We start from the raw sequence: 27,301 nt of genomic DNA, 5'->3' as shown, positions 1-27,301 counted from the left end.
ATACAAGCAGCAATTGAACAGTACACAAAAGAGATTCAGTACGTGGAAACAATCTGTCTTTATAACACTTGAAGATCAAAACTAAAGCCCTGACACATATAAAAAGCCTATAAGGAAATCAAGCGAGCCACCCAACCTGAAACTCCTGTTGTACAGGGGGACAGGAGGTGCACCAACTCTCAATGCTTAAGATTTCAGATGTTGGGTTTTGTAAGGCCAAAACTATACTAATATGTTCGAGGACTTAATGGGATTATACCCGACATAGCTTACGAGCGGTCACATACGGCACAGCAAAAATACACTGAAATGTTTAACGAATTAAAGAGATTACACCTGCCATGACCACCTTATTAGCGACCAAAACAAAAACAAAAAAGAAAAAACATGACCATACGGTATGGCAACGGCGGCTAGGAATGACACACACACCTGTGTACCTCGACACGTCGACCACTCTGACGTCAGCGCACGTGCAACACTTGCATACTCATGCCGACAGAGACAAATTATTCCCGCTATACTTAGCGAAACGCGGGAATATTTGAGTCTCCTCTACACTACATACAATGACAAACACGCAAATACCATTTGCCGACTAGCCCGCCGTGTATAGGAATAACAAAGAAAGGGGAAAACTATGAAGCGGATTGACAAACCTGACTTTAGATATCGGCATGGATTTTTTTTTTTTTTTTCAAGAAAAGAAACGCTAAATGCCTAAATTCTGCGTTACTTTCAAACGCCTCTCGATAGAATCAGCGACATATCCATCCTTGCTGGACTCGCTACGCCAACGTCCGTGGCGTTTAAAACATCGGTCGTTTACTCCGTTGTTGGTGGCCATGCTGGCACCTCCCGATCTCAAAGAATGTAAACCAAAATTCTTGCCCTCCGAAACCAAGCTCAATCGCTTCAAGATAGCCTCTTTAGCACCGGTATAACTCAAAGGTTTATTTTTGTGAATAAAACGGCAAACTGAGCCCGACCTATAAACGGGTTTAAATAAAAAGCTATTGGACTCTAAATTTATACTAGCGATATGAATATACCTCTTCAACATAACATATGGGCAAGCAGCAGTTCCCCCTTTACTAATAACAATGTCACTACCGAAGCGGTACTGGTCGGTCTTGCTTTTGCGCACTACGACTGTGAAATAGCCTTCCGCAAACTTAACGTCGCAACAATGTAAATTACTTAGCTCGTTGCAACGTAAAAAACCTGAAAAACTATGCAAAATCATTGCCAAATCCCTAACCACTAACAAGTCACCCGACTGTGAAAAAAAAATTACAAAGATTAATCAAAATGTCACTTGTAACCGAGTCTTTTTTACACACTGTTTTTTTTAGCTATGCGCTTTGAAGCCTCCAATAGATTTTGCACGGAACTGTTTGTAGTTGGATCTGGTAAACCATGCATGCTATGTGCCCATTTGATTGCGTACACTGCTGCAGAAATGACCGCGAATGAGGATCCTTTGTTTAATAAACTGTTCAAATACAAAGAAATATGTATAGAATCGGCTGGCAACGCCGAAAAACCATGTGACTTGATAAAACACTCCCACCGTTTATAAGCGCCGAAGTATTTTATGTTCGTATTGTCGCTCCTGCTCTGTAATATCCTGTCACCCATGCCAGATACATGCTTGTATAACCTCGAAGCTTCCGTAACACTCGCAGCCTTAACTGCTTTATCAATCGCTGTGTGAAGTCCTAGACCTGTAGGAACAAATAACGAAATCGTGAACATTCTTACAGATTAGAAAACTAACGTATGGCGACCATTTCAAAAGGTAAAACGGCTTTCCCAAAAATACCATTGTTACCCCTACCTTTTATGGTAATGTTTTTGTTAGACAATATGCGATGGTCAGAGACAAAACTGTTAAAAGTATTCTCAGTTGGGCACAAAACGGGCCAAAATGGAGCAGACTTCCACAGAGGTGCAATCAATGTACCACATGCATGCTCGTTTAACATTTTTTTAATAATCCTACATATCAACCTAGGAGGCGGAACCAGCCAGTTGTTCAAACCTTCCCATGGGACAGTGAAACAGTCCACTGTTTCAGTACCTATGCACCAAACGCGCGAATTGAATCTATTACACATTGTATTGTAATCTGCAGCGAACCTATCCACGTCATGTGGCCCCCATAAGACCTCACAGAGATCAAACACCCACCTCTGTACAGCCCAATCATCGCTGTCCGTACATCTGCTAAAAATAATCAGCAGATTTGTTCAAACGCCTGGGAACCCATTGAGTACTGATACTTACATTGTTAAGCTCACAGAAGTCGCCTACTTCTCGAGCTACTGCTTGAAGATCGGCCTTCCTACTACCTACCTTCAGGATAGAAGCTACATTTGTGTTATCCGTTACTAATTGTACGTGCTGACATCTTATTTCATCGACAGAGCTAAACAGCACGCGCTTCATACCTTCAATTTCTCTCCAGGTCGAACTACGCGTTTTTTCATCTTCACTCCAAGTACCTGTAAAAACACTCGTATTTGTGCTTAACCTATCATTTCTACGCCCCTTAGGAACGATAGTCTCACCAGACATTTCCTCCAAAGGAAAACCAAAACACGTGCTCTCACAAGCGCAATCATATCCCTCCAAAGGGATTTTTGTCAATGAAAACGGTGTCTCTAAATCGACAAGGTCATAAACATATTGACCATCATGTGCAGCAGTACCCTCCAAAGGGATCCTACAGGATTTTACATAACCCTCATAACCGGTACCAGAAGCATCGGTACAGACATCGAGTCACAAACTCTGTCCTCTTTCAAGTTGGAACCATTTTCATTCAATTTTTCAATGTTCGACTGCCAAAATACTATTTCTTCTAAAGCCCCACTACTAAGTAGAACACGCGCGTTCCAGCTGGTCTTAGCTAATACACACCTGTACAACTCACGTGTACGTAAACGCGCCACGCTACCGATCACGCTTTGCATCGATATCACACGACCTATTATACTAGCGAGATACTTAGCGGTAAACATTGAGTGACCTTTCTCATTGACCCGTGTCGTTATATCGGATAGTTGATTTAACAAAAGCTCCACTCTGTCAGTCGTTACTCTGACCACGCCCACCGACATCGACCACGTGTATCCTTACCACGTGGCATATTGTGACAGAACCCACTGCCACTTCTCATGCGCTATAATAAAACCGAAATTGACCAATGAACGCCTTACATAAATGCTGGCATCGCTGGCCCCGCCTTCGGAGGCGTTTCCCACCCAAACCGTCATCAAGAAACATCACCAACTTGTGACTTATACTGCGCACGTGCTTGACTACTTCAAGGAGAACCTTTGTGAATATGTAACCGGCCGTGGCTATACCGAAAGGCAAAACATTAAATACAAAATAGCGCGTACCGCTCGCAAAATTGTATTGAAAACCGAGAAACTTTCTATGTTCCGCGAAAATCTCAATGTGGTGGCAAGCAGACTTAAGATCGAATGTAAACAAATAATCGCCCTGTTGGAACATTTCTCTTGCGACTTTAGCGTCCTCACATTTGACCTTGAACTTATGCAAATAGAGATTGACATGCCGACAATCTAGGACAAGGCGTGGCTTCCCGGACCTACTATACGCTACTGTGAGCGGATTAACAACAAAAGGAGCCGATGTGACTTCTGAAACACAGCCCAGTTTGACTAATTTTCCAATTTCAGTTTGAACAAATGAAGCATTCTCGCGTGACGACTTATTTTTCGGAAGAACAACTGAAGGTGGGATCTCTCGAAAAGGAATTTTATAACCATTCATTGCTAACCACGGACAATACTGCGTCACAAGCGCCTGTGTTTCCCAATAGTCTAAACACCCTTTTAACCTGCCTACAGGGGAAACATGAGAAAAATCGTTGATTTTACTATCCAGAATATCATTACCTGAACCATTTACTAGATCGTACTTGCCAGTCTCCAACGGAACACACTTACCGCCGAACGTATCGTTTGATTGGCCCATGATATCGCCATTTATGATTTCAACATGCTTAGAAAGTAAAACATCACTTATCTTATTAGTGTTAGTCGTTCCTGTTGCTCCCATCACCGCAGGGCAATCAACCCGCCAGTGTCCAATCTTGCCACAAGCAAAACAACTGCCTGGTCTGTTAACGGCCCGTTGAATACCTCCTCTCACGCCATCTTGGATATTGCCTGTAGGCACTAGATGTCGTTGGCGCTGGTCGCCGTATGATGTGTAACGTCATCTCCCCCTGTTGGACTTTTGTTTAGAGTCTTTAGCCTTTCTGTTAGCCCTAGCTCTAGCACGGTCCATTTTGCGCTCGTCGTCCGAGTCTGAAGCGATAGGGTTGGCGATGTATTCGTCAACTGCTTTCCACCCACAGTCCGAAGTATCGGCTAGCTTAATTAGCTTTTGTCTATAGTCAATTAAACTGATACCTTCAACAAGCTTAGCCTTAGATGCGTGTGGCTCTGTCGTAGATAATCGCTCCGCTTCCATGAGCTTAGCCTTGACTTTACCGTTGAATTTATACTGATCCTCACAGCTCTTCCTGGAAAATTTGCGAGGCTCGGCACACATGAGATTTTACTGTATCCTCGAAAACTGAGCTTCAGAACTATCGTTCATCTTGCTTTCAAAAGTATCCAATTTGTGAGTAATTAACGCACTCATTTTGGAGACAATGTCATCTTGTGAAGCTTCGACAGCTGCGTTCACATGGGCAGTGATAAAATCTTCCGTAGTAGTAGACATTATGCAAAGGTAATAAGCAACAACTAGCACCGATAAAAACATGACCATACGGTATGGCAACGGCGTCTAGGAATGACACACACACCTGTTTACCCCGACACATCGACCGCTCTGACGTCAACGCACGTGCAACACTTGCATACTCGTGCCGACAGAGACAAATTATTCCCGCTATACTTAGCGAAACGCGGGAATATTTGAATCTCCACGCATACTTTCGTACCCTATGTACTCGACTGGCCACGTGCACGTGACTACCTGTCCCAAACAAGTGACGCCTCCGAAGGCACACATGTGTATATGTGCGTGTAAAATCTGATGTATATCGAAGTTTTTTATTTGCTCGTATTTGACATATTTTGGGATCTAGCTGACAATATTACTTCAGTGAAACATTGTCAGGTGAGTGCAGTGTTTATATTTATTTTGACAATGTTATCTTCTATTAGAATTTCCGAGTGTGTTTATGTTATAATCAAAATGGATCTCGCACGTGAAAGAAGGTATGAATTCATTCTTTGCTTTTTATTCAACTGTATAGATCTATATGTGGTTCTAAGAAACATTTTTTGAGAAAACATTGAATGTACTAACCATTTTATTCTTATAGCACGGCCTCAGGTTACACGTATATATGTCTGGGTATATACTAAAGTTTAATCGCTATAACCTGAAGGGTACTGTCTAAAATTGTACAAATCCTTATGCCGACCCTCTGGAGACATGAGAGGCGTGACAAAAAGGTTAATTAGGTTATTTCCTTATAAACAAGCCGGGGGCCCGAGGGGCGGGACCAAAAGGGTCAATTTGGTTATTTTTACATAAACGACGTCTCTGAAACTAAGCAAGTGATAACAATTACAATACAATTGTAGCATCCTTAGATGTTGGGGATTCAAAATTGTTAAAATGATTGGACAAACTCCCCGGGCCTGAGGTGCGGGTCAAAAGAACTGGTCCAAAAGGGGCAAATACGATATTGAAAGCATTATCATTTAGTTGGAATTAAATATTTAACAAACTTTCGGGCAAAATTTGCTATTTCTGATTGTGAGAGTTTTTGTAATGATTAGTAAAAACAACCAGGCGATAAAGGCCCTCCGGGCATCTTGTACATGTTCGCATTAGTCCTCCTGACCGATTGCACGGTATGAGTGCCAAAGTGTAACGTATCGGGCGGGGATTGTTACCAAGATATTCTCGGGTCCCTGTTATGAATCACTAACTACAATACAGCAGTCAATATATACCATTAGTACATCACGTGACAGAATACTGGATTCTCATTGGCTACACACATGGGTACTATTTGCAATAGTGCCCGGGCAAGCGGGCACTATTGAATTGGCGCGAAATTGAACGTGAATGTATTGTGACGTCACCATAACATGACGTCATTATAACGTTCGGCTTCGACCAAGACGTCAAGATGGCGGACAGGCTGTTGTGTGCGGGAATGGAAGCAAATGTTGCTTTTCTACAGAAGACAGTTCACTAATGTTCTACATTGTTCTACTTTTAATTTTCATGAAGCTGAATCCCGTTTTTTGAGAATCCCATATTTCTGCGGCAATTCAAAGGTTGTTCTTTTAATGTAACAACGTGGTGTGGAAATGAAGATAGCGTTGCTAGGTATCGCTTGACTTGCTTCTATCAGGCCTACGATGACATGAAAAACGGTCTCATGTCTGGGTGATGTACTAAACCCATTATGGCCTGGTTGAGAGGGCACTGTTGCCTCATAGTAATGTCGAGGGATGGAATAGTGCCCAAGCCGAAGGCGAGGGCACTATCCCATCATGAGACAATACTATTAGGCAATAGTGCCCTCTCAACCAGGCCATAATAGATAAATAATGATGGTTACTACCAGTGACATTATCCAAAGCTCTATGTACAACACATGAAATAATGGACAGAGTACCTCTCTGAACTACAATACACTCGCTGAAGGGAGACAACCCCTATACACAATCGGAGCGCAACACACCCAGTGCTGATGAATACGTTCACAAAACAAACCACCGGACAGCAGCAACTATACACTACAACAATTGCCTGTAGTCAAACGTATACTTCGACACACAACACTGTAATTTCTGATCACTGTGACTGGGGTTCAGAGCCTGCTGGTTGCGATCGTTTCGCCAACACTAGCTGTACTGTAACCAGCCCTACTCACGACCTGCCTATGCCGTGAGTGTTCACGACTTACCAACTGGTGGTCGCAAGCAACATGCAACCTACAAATGTACATGAATTGACACCACAATACGGCTGCCTGCCGCCAAAGCTTATGCTGGTTGTTACACCAGACAGGTACTTAAAGAAATATACTTCATGAGCACTCGATCACAACTAATAGTCGTTAGTCGTGATAATATGTTGCTAGCACCTCGCGACCGATAGTCGACACCACAAACTACACACTAGCCACAGCTAAGAGCTATGCTAGGAATGATCTGCTGGGTATGACACTGATCAAGGCAAGGCTTCTTCAGCCACATCTGTCTCTCAGTGCCAATACCTACAGGAGAGTGTGACTCGATGTTAACCGGTCGACGACCAGAACAAAGAGTGAGCATTTTCGAATGAATGAAGAGTTTTACGTGCCGTAACGCCATATATAACGTTTCGGGGCACGCTGAGCATTTTCTCAGCTCGCTTCCTTTTATAGTGCTGGAGAAAAGAGTGCCCCTAGCGGCAAACAAAAAAACAATAATCACACCGAGTCATTGCAACGCTTACTACAAGATCTACTACAACACTAAAGCGTCTGCCAAACATTTACAATAATAAAACACATACTTTACATATGACACAGCGGTAAGACCTATTTTCGCCACAAAAGTCCATTAAAAGATTTAGAGGTATTTGTTACATTCTGTATTAGATTTGGGCCCTGCAGGTAGGGCGTTATAGGCCATGGGCTAGGAGGGTCCCACATGACCCCCCCCCCCCCCCGTAAAAAAAGAAGAAAAAAAACAACTTCCGAACCAATATTTTTCTGAACCCTTTGACTTACTGATCATAAAACAAAATATTACCATTGCATAAGTTGGGATGAACGTCCGGTTATGACCACATCAAGGTGGCAGCCGTCTCGAATTCCACTAAAAAGAGAAAATAGTCATAACATGGACATTTTCCCCTCGAAGTAGACAAAGGAAGTATCAAAATAACCACAATAGAACAACAAATACATACCAGGACAAAATAATCCAATATATGTAGGGATTTGTATGCAGGAAAAATAAGATTTTAAGGTATTTTTTTTTTTTTTTTCATATTTGGCTTGACACAGCAAAAAATGCTTCCTAACAACAAGCTATCACGAAAATACTCCCAAACCATGCACCTGGCACTACCCACACGCTATATGTGTGCCCACACCGCATATATGTGTGCCTTCCTTCCATGACCCTGGCTGTTAATAGCATGTTTATTAAACAAACAAACAGATGTATCATATTTTATGTGATCATTAACGCCATATATCAACGTCTAGTATAAATTTTTTTTACGTGGTTGACCATGGCACCAATTCAACAATTAATTGTTATGTGTCCCAGTGGGCACACAACTTCCGGAGGACGTTTTTTATTAGGTCCGATCGTAGCGTTGCATTTAGGTTGCAAATGAAAGTTTGGGGAACGTTTTTTGACAACGTTGTTTATTTTCATTATTCTAGTATTTTGAATTACAATAACAACAAAATATAGTATTTATATAATATTTTGATGTCTTCTGCTCATCCTGCATCAACTTCCACCCAGACTGTTTGTGTAGGAGCCATTTCACGTACTTCCGTGTGTACTTATGTAAGCATTTTCATCTGTAAAAGAAAAAACAGAATAAACATTAAACGTCTGTATAATGATTTAGACGATATATTTTTCATATGCTGGTACGTAATTACATAAATACAAACAAAAATAGGATACTTGCACATCAGGGAATTCGTATACATGTATATGTGTATACATACTCATAATACTGACTACACACATAGATAAAATAACTTACCGCGATATAATATAATAAACACATTCTTTTAAAAACAAGTTTGTATACGAATCAACAAAGACTTACCTTGAAATATCTGTCGATATCTGGAAGTTTGCCTGTTTGCATGATGTCGAGGCTAAGAAATGTTATCCGTGTAAAGCACTTGTGTACACAAAGTTTGAATGAACAAAGAACCGGAAGTGAAAATAACCGCGCAAACACCAAACAAATCTTTACGAGTTTCCACTCCTAGTTTCTGAAGTGTACAGGGAAAATATGTAAAATGTCATATAAATAAAATCACAATTTATTGGCATAAAAAGACGCATTATTATAATGATTTTAATTTTTTGTTTTAAATAGTTACATTGTTATACCGACCCCTAGCGGATAAACTTTAAAATGAAAGGGAGGTAACACAACTCCTTTATCATAACTGGGTAGTTTACATATTGGACGTATTAATCGGTATGTAAACTTGGTATTGATAATTATACTTTTTTTTTTGTTTTCATCTATTCAATTAATACCTGTAATATCTGTAATTCAAAAAATAAAACTATTTACAAGTACAAAAAAATGATCAATTATTATTTATTTAGTTAATACTTATTGAAAAAAATATAAGGCCTATTTGTATGCATCACTATTTGAAGAGATTCATTCGCTTCCTTTAAAAGTTGTTTCCAACAATAATACTTTTTTGAAATATATTAAATAATTGTCATAGTTTTTTTCTAACCATTTAAAAAACATTCTCAGGACGTCAAATGCTAATGTCGTGAGGACGCTTGGAGAAAAACGTTCTTACAACATTGTCAGAATGTCCCCGACGTCGCAACATAAATAAAACGTTGCCAAAACGTTGTCCCAATCTGATTAAAATACAGATCCTTATAACCAATCCGTTATATAAAGGATCTGACAATTTCCCATAGGAGGTCACGTCCAGTTGACCTTTATATCACGTGGTCTTCATATAAGATACATTTTCTACACCTTGTCACATCCATTGAAAACGGTATTTCGTCCCAGTATACATATACAATTAGCTTTATTGTGGTCTTTGGGCGAGATGACTACGAAAACGAAAATAATTCTGACAGTTTTTTCAAACTATTTCGTCCCTGAAATTCACTGTCAAAATTTTGCAAGTAGCAATTTGATTGGCCATTTCCAAAGGTCACCTGGACATGACCATGAATATGGAATTTTCTCAGATCCTCTTATCAAACGTAGTGATAATAAGGATCTGTATTTTAATCAGATTGAACGTTGTCCGCACGTTATGTGCCCACTGGGGTATTATTCAGCGGTCATTAGAATTAAAATTAAATATGTATATGGGCCTTTGTTTTAATAGCTGCATCAACAACGACCGAGCCTTCCTTTGCCATCCGCCTAGAGAATGGTCTGTATGACTACAGTGGACGGGTAGGGGTGTACCATGATGGTCAATGGGGCGGGGGGTCTGTAGCAGAGGTTGGAGTTACAACGAAGCAAATGTTCTATGCAGGATGCTTGGATATTCGTAGGTTTTAAAATAGTGCATTTCTTTTGAGCGAGATCGTTGTTTTTGAACTATATTAATGTCACTATATGTCAGGAAAATGTTCATCAAATCAATTAAGATATTAATTTTCAAAACTGCAAATGAAATCCACTCGAAAACTGTAACTATTCCATTTTAATCAAAGTTTTGTCGACTTCTTGGTAAATTTATTTTACATATGAAACACATAAAGATATTGATTTTACGTTCTCAACAGGTGCAGGGATTATCATTGATATTGATAAGAGGGCTCTCATCGCTGGGATAAGTGCAATACTGAATTTAAATAATACTGGATATCACCACACACACCGAATGTGTTAATAAAACCACTAATTTATTATGCAAAAATGACATATTTACTATGAACGATAGGAAAAAGTTCACTGTAACACGACAGTTTGTAGAGTGTGATTCCGTAAAAAAAGATATTAATCCACGTTTCGCAAACACATTACATCCAACTTTAAGACGATATGTAGATGTAGGTGCAGCTAAAATAGTGTTAATGAGGTTGAACCATAATAGTATAATAAGTTGTGAATGGTGATGATTATTGGAAAACCATAAGTAATATACACAAAATGTCACAAAAACAAATTTCGGTAATGAAGTTAATATTTTTCTATTCACTAAAGGAATGGAACTATTATAAGCCATTATGCAACGTTATCAGCCTGGTACAAGTGGTTTGGCAATGACACGGATGCTGATATTATATGGAGGTATAATGTACAATGTGATGGAACAGAGTCTAGTCTCGAGGATTGTCCTTTTGATGAATGGGAAGTCGGACGATCATGTAGAAGTGCTTACGTTTTCTGCTACAATGAAGGTATTTTGGTTTTAGTAACACCTACATATACTATTGTCTCAATATCATTCATATTAATCAACAACCACATATTTATATACTTTGAAAAAATATATGTTGTCTTCAACAATTTGAATTTCAAGGTCATTAAATGTTTATATTTGTTTATTTGACTCACTTAACGTCATTTTAAATTAACAGCCAGGGTCATGTAAAGACTGCCTCCTATACATATGTTGTGTTTTCCGTGTATAAAATACGTGGTACGTGTAATGGGATACTGCAGTATATTTGTGTTTCGTCTTGAATGCTGGAACTCTAGCATACACAATGTCAGAACATTGTTTGTTTGTGTGTTTAGTTGTTTTTTTTGATTATTTAACGTCCTATTAAAAGACAGGTCGTGTAAGGTGTATAGGGTGTGTGAAGTACGAGGTGTGTGTTTTAGGAGACTGCGGTATATCCGTATTGTGTCCTCTTGTATAATGACACTCTTGCCTTCTTATAGTGCAATATCACTGAAGTATTCCGAAGTTGCATATTACAGAGTTATCTGCACTTGTTGGTAGGTATAAATTGTGACGTCATGTGTTTGCGAGCGTAACGTCATATGTTTCGGAGAAAACGACGTGAATTGCGCTTACAAAATAATGACGTAACAATCGATACATACCCGCTAGCGAGCTAACTCTGTAATATATTTAATTCTTTATTTATTTTACGAGGAATACAAACAGCCCGAAGGCTACTAGATGCTCTTCTCAACATATATCAAACAAACAATATGTACAATTACACAAAAGACATACAAATGTCGCACACGCTAACACTCACACATACATACTTTAGAGAGAGAGAGAGAGAGAAAAAGATAGAGAAAGAGAGAGAGGGGGGAGACTGAGACAGAGAGAGAGAAAGGTGGGGGGGGGGGGTCAAAATCTGTTTGAATTTACTATATATTCAAATACATGGTCAAATAATGCTTTGTTCTCAATTTCGTTTAGAGTTTCTAAGCCACATAAAGTTATTTTGACAAGAACATTTGGCATGAGCTCTACAATGAGGTTGGAATTGACATTTGGAGCGAATATATGACAAACAGTACGGAGCATATTGCAACGGATTCTGTTATATTTTGGACAATGTAAAAAGAAATGAATTTCATCTTCGGGGGAGTTCACGCAAAGGTCACATAATTTGTTATTGGTTAAGTTGTAAGAATGTCTATGTTTGTTTAAAGCACTTAAACCCATTCTTATTCTAGAGTGATTGATTTTGCCTTTCCCCATGTCCATATGTATATAAATAGATTTTTTTGTGGAGTGGATAGATTTGACAGTGCAAGAGAGAAAGTTATTTCTTAATGTGTCAGGCAGATTGTTCCAGTCACGTATTGATTTTGGAAAGAAGGATTGATGATAGAAAGATTTTCTTGACAGGATAGGGAGAATAGTATTTGAATTTCTAAAGTTGTAGTTTTGTGTTCTATGAGTCTGAATTGGACAGATAGTTTTCAAATATGGTGGACACAGATCATGCTTAATTTTAAATAACATTTTAAGTCTGCAATTTTTTCGTCTATCACTTTTCCCATCCCAATTCAACTAACAGTTTAGTATATTTGGTTACCTTATAACCACCTGTGCATATTAATGCCGTCCTACGCTGAAAAACTTTCAATAAGGTTAGACTCTTGCTGACTACAATTATCAAATAAAATATTGCCATATTCCATAACCGATCTTACCATAGTTTTATATAGTGTTTTTAGGCATGAACGCGGGATAATATAAGCTAATGCTTGTCAGATGTTTAATATTCTGTTGGCTTTGGCTACAATTTCTGAGATGTGAGAATGCCAGCTAAGATTACCAGATAGAAATATGCCCAGATGTTTATGGTTAATTACATGTTTAATCGGAAGGTTATCAAGCAGAAGGTTCGGTTTATTAACAAATCTTTTTTTAGAAAAAAAAAACAAATTCAGTTTTTTGTGCGTTGAATGTGACAAGCCATCGTTTTGCCCACTGGGACAGAGAAGTTAAATCGTCGTTAATTTTATCTACTGAATCGTTCCTATTTATGGTTGATGAGAGAGATGTATCGTCAGCGAATAAGTTAATGTCAGATGAAATGTCTACATTGATATCATTTACATAAACTAAGAATAAAAGCGGTCCAAGGATCGAGCCCTGGGGACACCCAGTGAGAGTTAATATATTTATGACCAGAAGATTGACCATTTAAGACTACATACTGTTTTCTATTACAAAGATAACTTTTAAGCCAATAAAGCAAACTTCCTCTAATACCTATGTTTTCTAATTTGTGAATTAAACCTTCGTGCCAAACTTTATCAAAAGCTTATGAGACATCTAAAAATACTGTGCAAACATCATCGCCATTATCAATACTTTTGTAAATGTTGTGGATTATTTTTAACAATTGATTAATGGTGGAATCATTTCTTTTAAATCCAGAATTTTCTTTGATAAGAATGTTGTTTGCCACAAAGAATTCATAAATACGTTTGTATACTATTTTTTCAAGACATTTAGATATATTTGAAAGAAGTGATATTGGTCGATAGTTTTTAACATTATTTTTGCTATCGTTTTTTATGAATAGGACAAACTTGAGCTGTTTTCCACATAGTGGGAAAACAAAAATGCTTGATCTGAGGAGAAAATTGTAAAGGAGTATGGTGCCCAAATATGAACTCTAAACTAATTGACAAGCAATTTTTAAGAATTAAATTTCCCTATGCCATCTGGCCCGTGTTGTCCTTTTTGGGGTTGTGTAGCGATCTTTAAGTAATATTATATACCTCTTCTGGAGTGGTTTGTAACGGTACCGAGTACAGATAAGTTATTATTTACATTTAGTTTGGTGGTAGTAACTGGTTTCTACTCATATTAAATCCAGGAATATAACATTGACTCAGAGAAAGTATGTGTGTATAAAAGATCTGCCGTTTTCAGTACCATACGTGTATTTAGTGATTGTTTTCCATTGAAGGAGGAACTAGTTATGAATTCCATTTTACTGCCTAGAGAATGAGATTTAGTAATTCGACCAGAAAGATTTAGGATTGGTATTTCTGTTAGATAGTTTAGTAATGGTGGTTTCTTGCCAACGTTTAAGTGCATCGCGTTTTACCCAATTTGCTTCCCTACGTGCTACCTGGAACCTGAACTTGTCGAAGTCTTTACCTGTTTTTTGAAATAATTTGAAAAATCTATCTCTAGTCCTAAAGGTTCGACGTACTTCGTTTGTTAACCACGGTTTGTCGCGAGGACGAATACTGACTACTTTATTTATTATAAAATGTTTTGCACGTATCTAAGATAAACTTGTTTACATTTTCAATTATATCATCTAAAAGATCAAAAACACCAAAGAATATATCGACATGAGCGGTGTTAAATGCATTGTTCAAACCATCGATATCAGCAGTTTTGTAGTCTCATATGGATTCTCTGATATGACTGAGGCTTTGAAACATAATATTTCAGTTAACAGGAAATAGAACTATGATCAAGATTACAAAGTGGTGAGATTTTATATCAACGTTTGCCACCATGTGGACTTTATCAACAAAAATGAGGTCAAGTAATATGTGATGAATTTGCGGTAAAATGGGTAGCTTTATCAATTAATTTGTGACAAGTTATTTTGGATCCGCAATAATCAAAAAAGACGACGTCCGAGTTCACTAGTCACGTGCTGGTCATCCCAGGAAATTACATCTATCATTAAAAATCACCATTAATTATGATATTTAACGGTTTTCCGGACTGCATGATTTGGTACTAGTGTCTGAGAAATAAGATAAGAAGTCGGTTTAGTGCGGGCATCCTGGTTAGGAGGACGATAGATTGTACTAAATAAGATATTTCCTGCCTGATGAGTTATTTCTAGTACAAGACTTTCAATGTTTGGGGATTCTAAGTCTAGCCGACGTTTGCATTTAATAGTATTACGGGTATATATAGCTACACCTCCACCATGTCTATTTCTGTCGTTTCTGTAAAGGTTAAAATTTTCTAATTGAAGAATAGAATCTTCAATTTCTGGACATAACCATGTCTCAGATATAGCTATAATGTAATAAATAAAGTGATTGCAGAAAACGCTCTCAATTTTCATCTAACTTATAAAAGCGACTCTTACTTTCATCTGTGGTGGCCAAAATACTCCGTGCATTAATGTGACAGATAGATAGATAGTCAAGTTTATTAGGACCGGGGTTAGGCTGGACGTCCCCACAAGTGAGGAGAAGAAGAAACAATAGGTAGCATATGCAGAGTAAAACACTAACAAAAATCAGGGTGAATACAGCTATGTGGTGATTTCAAAAATGGTTTGCACCGTACATTAGCGCTTATGCTTACCACTAACAATGCAGAGATTGGGAATTGTTTACATCCCCAAAATTACTTTACAATTAACATTTAGCTATGACACTAACGACAAAGACACTTGTAGTCATATGTACAGTACATGGACACTAGTGCATCAATATATTTACATGGCTATTAATAATTTCAACAGGACTTAGTATAAGTGTTGCCAAACATTTGCAGTACATTGATAGTAGTAAGCTATTTATGATACAAATAACAGTATATACAAACAGGCATATTAAGTTTCCTTCGAGTATACATTACTGGACCTTACCGTTACTGCTTAGTACTTGTACCTTTGCAAATCAGACTAACAGACAGTGAACCTTCACATTTATCACAAAGATGTTAGCGCGATGGGATTTAGATTATCCGACATGATATTGGGTCAGATATTTTGAATACATGCACGATATGAAGCAAAAATGTAAGGTATCATACAAAACTGAATTTACCACTACACGTTTAAGATAGTAGACACCGTGGTGTATTGACGATTAAAATGTCAAAAATATTCTATTATTTTGTGAAATATAAAAATAATGAGGCAGCGAAGTTACGCCTTCATACATAATTCATGCTTACCAATAACAATGCAGCATGAGATACAATTTGATACCACAATAAATCTAAAATATAGATTTAGGCGATACAGAGATTGGGAATTGTCTAAATCCCCAAAATGAATTACTTTAAAATTTAAATTCTGTAATATGCAAAGACGGAATAATGTAACCGGATGGGGTGTCTTTGGAGGCATGCAAGAAGACACTACACGAATATTCCAGTCTCCTCAAACACGCTCCTCACACTTCAGGCATGCAAGACACCACATAAACGGAATGCCGTCCTTAAGTTAGAACAATACTTTTGAAAACCGCGCCAATTCATATGACGCTAAACCGGAAGCTGCCGACGTTGTTTTGATTTCCAGAATGGTTTCCGATACGCTATGACATTCCACTTGGATATTTTTTCAATAGGTACAAATTGTCTACATAAAATATTGACCATTTAAAATCATTAAATAAATCAAATAAAAGCAATGAAGTCAATGTAAGATGCTATCTCTGTGTTTTTTGCGGTCTCTGTCCTTAATGGGAATGGATTTTCAAACAAAGGTAGTAACGTTAGTTGCATTAAATGATAAGAGGGGACTTGTCCGAACTGAAATTCCAGAATTCTAAAAAAATCGCCTACAGATTTCCTTAAAGCAAAACAATTTGAGAAAATCATAACATTTAAGAGATATAAACCAGACAAAACACATAATCTGATTTAGAATGCTTTTTATGACATATTTTTATTTTTATAAATAGTGAAATATGACCAATCTTAACCCTGGATGAAATGGGGTTAGGGTTGTGAGTTACAAACTTCAAGCTTACAAAATTGTGAAAATTTGATCGGGAACCCCAGGTTTATATGTGATATGTAAAAAATATATTACCTTGCGCATAATATTTTGTAAATTGACAAGGTTTACATTTCCTTTTTTGCGCATTCATTGATTTTTTACGGAGGAAAATACGGTAAAAACGTGATAATTATGTATAGAAACGGTCCTCGGAAATAATGACAAGAGATCCCAGAGGGATAATGATGGGCTTAAAACAATTAGTATTTGGAAAAATACAACAGTTTTGTATATTGTTCTATCGTTAGAAATTAAGGACAAAAATCAATAGGATTGAGACTATATTCAATCTAATATTACAGAAAACATTTTTTGTATGAATTTTTCTTTTTTGGCCAGCAATTTTGTACGGATTGTATACTTCAACATAAATATCTCGAAAATTAGTTCGAGAGCAGGCATTTTTCTATACAGATTTGAAAGACCTGTTAGAAAAAAATGACATAGGTATTACCAAAAGTATCGAGCTACCTTTAATGACCCTGACTGTCAATAGGACGTAAATATATTGTACCAACCAAACCAAATTATAAACTATTCACTTACAGACGATTCACCCATGGCGGTTCGACTGGTGAACGGCAGAGATGATGGATATGGACACATTGAAGTACACTACAGCAGTATTTGGGGAGGCTTAGCATACGGTTGTTGTGATTATAATGCCGCCAAGGTTGTCTGCAGAATGCTTGGATACAGGTTATTAAGATCAATGTTAGCTTTTGAAATTTTGATGCACATGATTGTATATAAAAATTGGCAATACAGGAAGGGCGTTAGAATCGTGCTTGCTGCTATGACCATGATCGTAAAAGGCGACTAAATTTAGGATCTCATCTTTCTTTTTCCTGACGTCTCCCTTAAAACCCCCTCATTTGAGTTCTCCTGTTGAACGCTCGCACATGTGAGGGAGACTCTGAGCTTTGTCCCCTGACCAAGACGCCCAATATAATAAATGAAAGTTTAAGGCGCCCGTGTGGGGTGTGTTGTTTGGTGTCTTCGGCGGCAGTCTTCAATGTGATAGAACTATAAAATGGTTAGAGTTTCACTATACCAGAGGACACAGCGCGAAGATACCACAGACTCCCTAAACATGCACCTCGCATTTCATACAGGCACTCATTATTTCTCCTTGACGCGTTCCACTCTGCAAGAGTGAGGTAGTGAGCCTGTTGAGCGCACGCCCCTGTGAGGTAGGCTCTGGGTTCTGTCCCCTGGCTGAGACACACCAAAGTCTAGAACAATGGTAGTTTCCTCTTGCTTAGCGTTCAGCTTTAAGGGAGCATGAAATGAGAGACGTAAGGAGCGATAACAGAGTTATCTGAAGGAACGAATGTGAACACGACAACTTTTACCTATCAACACGCTTATAACCGCAAGTTGAGTAATAAGGAAACTGACAGATACTTTTAAACTGTATTTTACAGTTAAGTAAATCATGGCGTGATTTATCGATTAAGATAGATGTTGACTGTACGAAAATTCATTTCAGTAAGATATTTTGAGTCAAACAGACAGAAATCTACATTTTTATCGCTAGTTTCTGTTTAATTCGTCCTAGCGAACAAACGCTCATAGTCGACAAACTGAGATTCTACACATTATTAGTAAAAGTAATTCTGAACATTCAACCGCACAAAGGAATGCAATACGACAGCGCCACCTGGTAGAAGGAATGTGCATGGTAACGTTGTGTCACTTGTGTATCCGGTTTGAACCGGTTCAGATTGATGTTGAAAGCCGCTTCGCTTTTCAAGTTACAATCGGCAGTATCAGGTAAGTAAGCCTAGTTATATGTTAAAGTTGTTAAACCTTTCAATATCGGCGGGTGTTAGTATTATTCGCTATCTAATATTTGAGGTTGCTGTTGTTTTATGATTGTTTTTTCGTATGCCTACTGCAGTACCAAGTCTTATCATGACAGCGACTGAATCATGCATGGATGGATAAAAACAACTCGTAAATTGACAGTCTCTTGTACAGATTCTGAGACAGATGCCGTTTTAATATGTCATCCTAATATATTGCTTAATTGTATGATTAAATTGCTACCTACAGTAGTGTAATTAAACCATACCCGTTATCAGATGACACATGTTTTGTTGATCAGCTGCAGTCTAAAAATAGCACTGATGATCAAAGGCATGCGACAATGTCAGGCAAGGGATAACCGTAAACCAAATATAAGTGACATGTACAGACAACTAAAGAAGACAGACTTGAACAATCTGGTAGCTTGAAAATGGAAACGATCAACATTATTAGATATATACACTGCAGTTTTACATGACACGTTCTGTACCGTACATAATGTACATGGCCTAGTAAGTTACTGTACATTTACAGGGGGAGGGAGTGGGGCATAGTTAATAACAGGTTTTTTATAAATTAATTGCACTGAATGTCAAACACTCAACGTCAGCCTCTTCAGTTTCAAGCATTTCAGAAACCAACAAAAATTTTAATTGATTTTCTTTTTATATTAAAAATTTATTCTAAAACATGTTCTATATAGGTCTAGTAGATCTAATAGTAATTTGTCTAAAAATATTGTTTGAGTACCTAAATTTCTCCGTTGAATGGTGAATTCCGGAACAAACAATATTTTACTGAGCTAATAACTTTTGAGAATAGATCTAAAAAAATCATATATCTCTCTCATTATACAGTTACATTTTAAAACTTTAAGTCCTTTCGGTTAAGGTATTGTACCACTGTTTGACACTTTTTTCATCTGTAACGAAGACTATAGCACTTCGACAGCTACTGTAGTTATTTTGAAAACTAGTTATCTTCATCAATATAAAATATGTTGGCTTTAAATCTATTCATACTTGTAAAGGCTAAATAATAACAATACTAATGATAAAAAAAGTACATCAAAATAGTTATTTTCAGTTTCTTATGAACCAAGAATTTTTTTAATTGATTTTCATATATCCTATATCCCAAGCTGTATAAGGGAATCCAAGGATTTACAATAATATAAATTATGTCTTTCGAATTTGGATGTACAATAGAGTTCCTACAGAAAAAAAACACTAACCAACAGTCAGCGCATGGAAATGGTTTTGTAAATGTCATGTCCGAACGGAGAAAAAAAAGCTTTCATTTATTTTACATTGATTGCGAAACAAGTTATACAACTTATAAAAATCACTTTGGATGGCATCTGACTTTCAAAGGGTTATCTTTCAATTAAATACTTCGTGCTTTTCATGTCACATAAAAAGTTTTCACTAGGATTGAATAAAGGGAGGTTATTTGCCTATGTGTTAATTTTCTAGCATAATGCTAATATAAATACAATTTAAAGAATTTAGTCAAATTATTGGAATGTCTCTTATTGTAACAGATTTCTTGTTTAGCCAGATCGATATTGTCTATTATTACCATTTTCTTATTTATATTAGAAAACAAGTTTCTTTTGATAAAATAGGAACAGCGGAAACTTTTACATGAGCTCGAGTATTAGTTTTAATGTCCTATTAACAGCCATGGTCGTGTCAGGATGTAAGGTTTGTTGGTGGAGGAAAGCTGGAATGCTCGGAGAAAAACCAACAACCAGCGGTCAGTACCTGGTTACTGCCCGAAATGGGGTTCAAACTCTTGACCCCGGAGGTGGCGCTAGGCTTGTGGTAATATGTCGGGACATCTTAACCGCTTGGCCACTGCGGCCCTGACTTTTACATGATAATTATTCCAAGGCATTTCAAAATCGTTGATGTCATGCCATCATTTGAATTAAATATCAGAATCAGTGTTTATTACAGGGTCATTTAGGAGATGTCAAGACTCTAGAGGAAAGTCTGAGTACCCGGAGAAAAAACCACTGACTAGCAGTCAGTACATGGAATCTACGACCATGGGATTCAAATTTGTAACCAAAAGGTAGAGGCTTGTTGTAAATATGTCGAGGCATCTTAACCACTCGGCAACCACAGCCCCAAACAAGCTGTTCCATCTTTTTCACCTTCTAAATAACTAACTAGTGCGTCCTAATGAATGATACTGGTGAAAGGACAGAAAACAAAATTAATCATAAACTTGAAAGTAAAGTGATTATGGAGTCATTTTGCCGGACAAATATCATGCAAACAGTGTGTGTTTGGCTTTAAATTGCAAATAGAAAACATGATTTTAACCTGGGATGGGAAAGAGGAGGTAATTAGCTTATTTGCTCACTTTCGTGCATTCAGCTAAAATTCATTTCAAAACTACATCATAATTACTTGTTGGGTGTCATACAATCCATATTACATTAATTCTGGTTATTTCAACTTAATTAATTGCGCGGTATCCATAGAAACTTGTAGCTTTAAAGTATTATTTTGTGATTTTCTATGTAAAAACACGGTTTAACTTTCTTGTTCTCTAAAATGTATGTGTTTTTAAGGTATTGAGTGTTCGACAAGGACGATAATTATAATGTCTCTTACGCCAAAAAAAACATGTCTCTTTAGGGGTACCCGACCGACCCTAATTTCTTACCCCCGACCAATATTTTTTTCCCCATTTTTTCTATGAAAAATATTTAAAAGTCGGGATTTCGATCTCAGACTCTAGTTCTGGCCATTATTTAGAGTGAAAGACACTTTTAAAAAAAATCCTCCCGACCAACCCTATTTTGTATGCCAATGTAACCCTAAACAGACATATTTTTTTGGCCTTAATACCAATGTCTTACTTATATGAGAAAAAACAATTTCTTTTCGATAAAATGGTGGTAGCGGAGTCTTTTACATGATTATTCATAAACATGCATATTTCCAGGCAATCTGATTAAAATACATATCCTTATTATCACTACGTTGCATAATAGGATATGAGAACATCCCATTAGAGGTCACGTCAAGATGACCTTTTGAAATGGCCAATCAAATTGGCACTGCCAGAATCTTGACCGGGGACGAAATAGTTTCAAAAAGCTGTCCAAATAATTTTCGTGTACGTAGTCATCTCGCCCGAAGTGCACAACAAAGCTAATTGTATATGTATACTGCGGCGAAAAGACATTTTCAATTGATGTTGTAAGGTGTAGAAACTGCATTTGCTCTGAAGTGCACGTGGTATAAAGGTCATCTGGACGTGACCCCTTATGGAATATTGTCAGATCCTCTATTGAACGGAGTGGTTATAAGGATCTGTGTTTTAATCGGATTGTATTTCCAGGGCACATGTAAGAATACAAAACTTGTGATGTCATTTATATGTGCCTGTCATTAGTTTAAATATATCACGTGGCTAAGAACATAACGGCGGGGGATAAACATCATATTTCACTTAGACGCATGTCCCCATGGTAACCGCTCATCTTTCATAGAGTTGTTTTCCCTTATGATCTGTACAATAATGATGGATGAAGCGTATATACTTTAACATGGAAATTCTTAGCACGCCCCCCACCCCCACTGGTGCGCATCATGGATTTAAATATAATATTATTAATAAGTAGAATAGCAGATTTTCTGTATAATAAACACTATTGTTATAGTGATTTGAATAGTTCTGGACACTTCTCCATTGATGTGGTTGGGTTCAGGTTCGGTCTACCAATTATTATTCTGGAGAACAAGCTATTCTTCGTATTACAAACACTGATCAATACACAGTCCATATATGTAAGCATGTCACAGTGATACCAATTACTACTTAACTTTCATATTTAAGAACCGGTTTACTTTATTCCAATATAAATTAACGCAACTTTTAATGCATATTGCATATTCAGAATTGTCGCTTTTGAGTGAATATGAATTCGAAGTCAATCATATCCGGGTCAAATTGAAATATTATGTAATCATGACATTGGGATTTTTTGCTTCATTTCACTGGAGAAGCTTAATACTATACATTTTCTTATTTAAAATCTTTTAACCTATTTTGTTCACCATAAAGGTGTGTTAATATGTACATTCAGGGGCTTTTTGATAGGCAATTAAAATATACTTCCAAAGATTAGGTTGAGAGGTAAAAGAATAGGACTACCTTCCGAAGATTAAGATAAGTTGTAAATGATTTGAACTACCTTCAGACGTTTAGGATAAGTCGTAAAAGAATCAAACTACCATTTTGAATTGGGAGTGCTAGTTTTATTTCACCTCCAATAGGTAAAAGAATAGGCTACCTTCCGAAGATTAAGATAAGTTGTAAAAGATTCGAATTACCTTCAGACGTTTAGGATAAGTCGTAAAAGAATCTGCCCACCAGTTTTGAATTGAGAGTGCTATAGTTTTATTCCACCTGCAATAAATTCTTGTCAATAGTCATGCAGACCTGATTTTGGTATTCCTAGTTTTGGTTCTGTAACATGCTAAAATGGAAGGCTACAGAGTTTGTTAAAAAAATGGACTTGACCTTAATTTAAGGTCACAATGTCAAATGGGTTAAAATCTTTAAATGGCTCCTCTATCAAAAATTGACTGGCCTGTAGCCATATGCATGGTACATGTATTACGTTTGTAGCATGCTTGGATGAACGGCTTCTAATTATAAGTTTGATCAAATGAATGACCTTGACCTTCATTCAAGTGCACAGTCACAAGGGTCAAATAGACTAAAATCGTAAAAAAACTTTAATCGTGGGATATTGTTTCCATAGCTAATGAAACCGCTCTCTCGTTTACAGGCTGTAAGAGTAACAGCAAGTATATTCCGTTAGCGACACTCCTTCGTACAGGTGTCGCCCACTATAGTAGTTGACAAAATAGACATGAAACATTGTCCTTTGTATGTTAGGCCCTATTCTCTTCATTTTCATACACGTATGCACTGTATACACATTTGTATGCATATGCGCATACTCGCACTTCTTTTGGAGAATTACCACGAATTATTATGATCCTTTCCGTCTCTCATTTCATCCGCAACACCCCTTAAGGTGTTGCCCCACTAGTAGAAAGGCTGGTTCGCCCGTTTTCAGTATAATGTGACCGGGTCGGGGTGTTGCTGTCTTCGGAAGCATGCTTCAGTGATATAAAAACACCAAAAAAATTCCACTGTACATGAAGACATAAAATAAACCTACCGCAGTGTAGAAAACACGAACCAAGCACTTTACACACGCTACAAAAACACAAGAGGCCGTCATTATATGACCCTGGCTGTTATAATGACACTAATGCAATCAAACAAACAAGCAAACAAACATAGTGGAAACGTAATCAAGGCTTTATCCCATGTTAAACTTTCAATCACACAACTGCTAAACGACTCAAAGCATAAACTGTTCTTGTTGATTTGTCGTTGTTTTAGTTTAAGTCATCTTCATAAGACATTATTATTAACAGGTTTTGTTTCCATCTCCTGTGTTCGGTTGTCGTGTTACCTGATCGCCATGTAATTACGAATGACATTAGAGACAAAGAAGGATAACTCTATCGTCTTAACCTAATTGGATATATACGAACCTAAAACGACTCTTTATGAAATATCACATAACGCAATTTTAATCCATAGGAGTGCATGATTCTTGCCCGAGGCAGAATTCAGGTTTATTGCGGAATTATACAATACGAGATATTTCATGATATCGATAATTCTTATTATTGGTGTCTTTTGTGGCATGTTTCTATGGCATAGCACTATAAAATAGGCATGTGTCCCGCTATTAGAAGGAGAAAGAACTAGAGTATACCACATAAACCATTTATATATGGCACACGAAATGCCGTCCTTACTACATGTAGGCCTTAAGTCTCAGGCGTTAACCCGAAGATATCAAACTTCCATCTCAATCTCACTCCGTTACAAAAGAATGGGATAATATACATAATTAACGTTATTTGTACTGAAGATAAATAATCAGTTTTATGTGTTTAATTTTAGCCACGGGATTAGTCACGGTGCTTCACTGATGCCTTTCAACACGATTCCAGTTTGGGGATATAGAAGGTGTGCGGGTAACGAAAGTAGTCTAGAAGACTGTCCAATCGATCATACTGACTACGAAAGTGTTCAATTGGGTGTTGCGACTGCCCTGTGCTACAATGACTCTCAAGGTATGTGTACATAACAATGTTGATTGTCTTAGGTCATCTGATCCGAAGGTTCATAATGTTCTATTGTCATATATATTGGTTTATTATATGTACGTCCCATTTACACCGTATGGTAACGACAATGGTTTTCATACATAATTTAGTACAACCTTACTCTATTATGATATATAAGGGTCGCCCTTTACAATTATACAATAAAGGCAGCAGGTACAGTTCTAAAGTCCTACCTGCTGGACAGCCAATGAATTCCTATTTTCCTCTGTTTACAACTTAAACAACGTCACGATGACACATGCAATTATATTTCCCTTGACAATTTAATAAAAAAAAAAACAGTGTCTTGAGGATAAACGAAAAGGAATACACGATAAGCTCAGTCCTTTTATTCGGAAAAATGCATTGATTAAATCTCATTTGGCAAAATTAATAATAGCTTCAAACAAGATTTCTAAGAATATCTTTTTTAATAAACGAGGATGGCGTTGAAAAAAATACGTCATTTTGAGTGCGGATTATTTTCCGGCGGTGAGCATTTTTGCGATGTCACTTGATGCTAAGGCGTTGCTATGACAACGTCGATTATCTTCCATTGTTCTAATGCCAACTCTCGTTCAATCTGAATACATGATTATAACTTGAGGTATAATCGTAACTATTGACAGCAAGTATTATGATATTCCCAATATGTGTTTGAATCATTGCTGATGTCAGTTGTTCAATTTTGAAACAGAATTTACAGCTATTTGTTGTTATTCCATATGTTGTATAGTTTGCGATATTAGAGGATGCAACCGATATTAATCAGATTAAGTTTATTTTTATAGATGATAACAACAACGAATCCGTGTACCTTGTGGACGCGGAAAATGGAACATCTGGTGCCGTGGATGTGGTGTATGGGGGACAGAGGACAACAGTCTGCAGTGACAACTGGGGAGATACGGAAGCAGAAATCGTCTGCAGGATGCTTGGTTTCAGGTACAGATAAATCATTAGTGTGTTGTTTAATTAATTAACATCATATTAGCAATCAGGGTCAAGACGACCTCCCATGTATGCGGTGTGTTGCGTGTATGAGATACAGGGGTGTGGTTTGGTAGACTGCTGTATTCTCGTGTTGTGTCTTTTTGTTAAGTGGAAACCTTTTCCTTTTTATACTGCTATATCATTGAATCATACCTCCGAAGACACCAAGCAACACACCTCACTCATTCCCATTATACTGACAAAAGGCAAACCAGTAGTCCCCCTCTCTTAAAATACGACGTATGAATGAAATTCTTATTTCGGATTTATTAACGATACGTCATTAATCAAGTCCCTGTCGTGGGATGGTTTAGTCATGTAAAATAAACTTGTAAATGGACCAGTAACGATACAGAAAATCAATTACGAATAAGATCGCTGTATATCTGCTCGCAGAACGTGATTATTATCAGATCATTTCTGAAGATTGAGGCGCAATACTGTTATTTATCTTTGAAATGCATATGTGCATTGTTGTAGGTATTGTAATCATCAATGCTTTTATTTAACTGTGAAACAGAAACCATATCTTATTAACTAATTATACCTTCCATTCTGTTTCAGTGATGGAACGGCTAAATATTTTAAAAGATATTCATGGGAATCCAAAGATGACTTGATATTAAAGATAAATGTGAATTGTTCTGGGTCAGAACTGAGTATCTATGAATGCACATTTAGTAGAGCCTCAAGTAATTGTCCAAGCCCACATCAAACAGATAGAGGCGGAGTTTCTTGTACAGAGCCCACAGGTAATTTTAAATTCAACATTGAAATTATTTTATAGATGTAATATGACCACTGTCCAGGGTCAGTAATTAAGGTTGAATTGATTATCTGCTTCACACCCCTTTTAATGTCTTTGTGTCTTAAATTAAGACGAAAATTGCATTTTACTTATTATAATATCAAGCGACATATGGTTATGATAATAAGACACATATTCGTGTATTCTATTTAGAATATATTCACTCCAGTCACACACACACACATCAATATATCAATACTAGTCATTCACATATACACGTGTCACTTTTGTTTATATATATTTTATCATGTTCTGTCCAGTTAATAATGTATTGTCTCTTTTGTTTATTTATGTTCATTGTTTCTCCTTATTGTCTTTGGTGAGAGAGAGAGAGAGAAAGAGGCATGTGTAAGTTAAGTTAACATCTTTTTCAATTGTAAAGATAAAGCGACATATATTCAAGTCATTATTAGAATATAGGTTCGACACTTGGCTTTTGATGTTTTGTTTTTCTTTCAGATGATGCGAAATCTTCGTATTTTTTCTACATTAATCTTTTATGA

At 37.1% G+C, this 27,301-nt stretch overlaps 2 pseudogenes; one reads left to right on the top strand and one right to left on the bottom strand.

The window, feature by feature from the left end:
- Positions 1-58: 58 nt before the first annotated feature.
- LOC138312379 (uncharacterized) lies at positions 59-4,820 on the bottom strand (annotated as a pseudogene).
- On the top strand, positions 4,821-27,301 carry LOC138312380 (CD5 antigen-like; annotated as a pseudogene).

This window comes from Argopecten irradians, unplaced genomic scaffold, assembly GCF_041381155.1.
Source record: "Argopecten irradians isolate NY unplaced genomic scaffold, Ai_NY scaffold_0299, whole genome shotgun sequence".
NCBI lineage: Eukaryota > Metazoa > Mollusca > Bivalvia > Pectinida > Pectinidae > Argopecten > Argopecten irradians.
The sequence above is the reverse complement of the archived record's forward strand: the minus strand, read 5'-3'. Positions and strand labels throughout refer to the sequence as shown.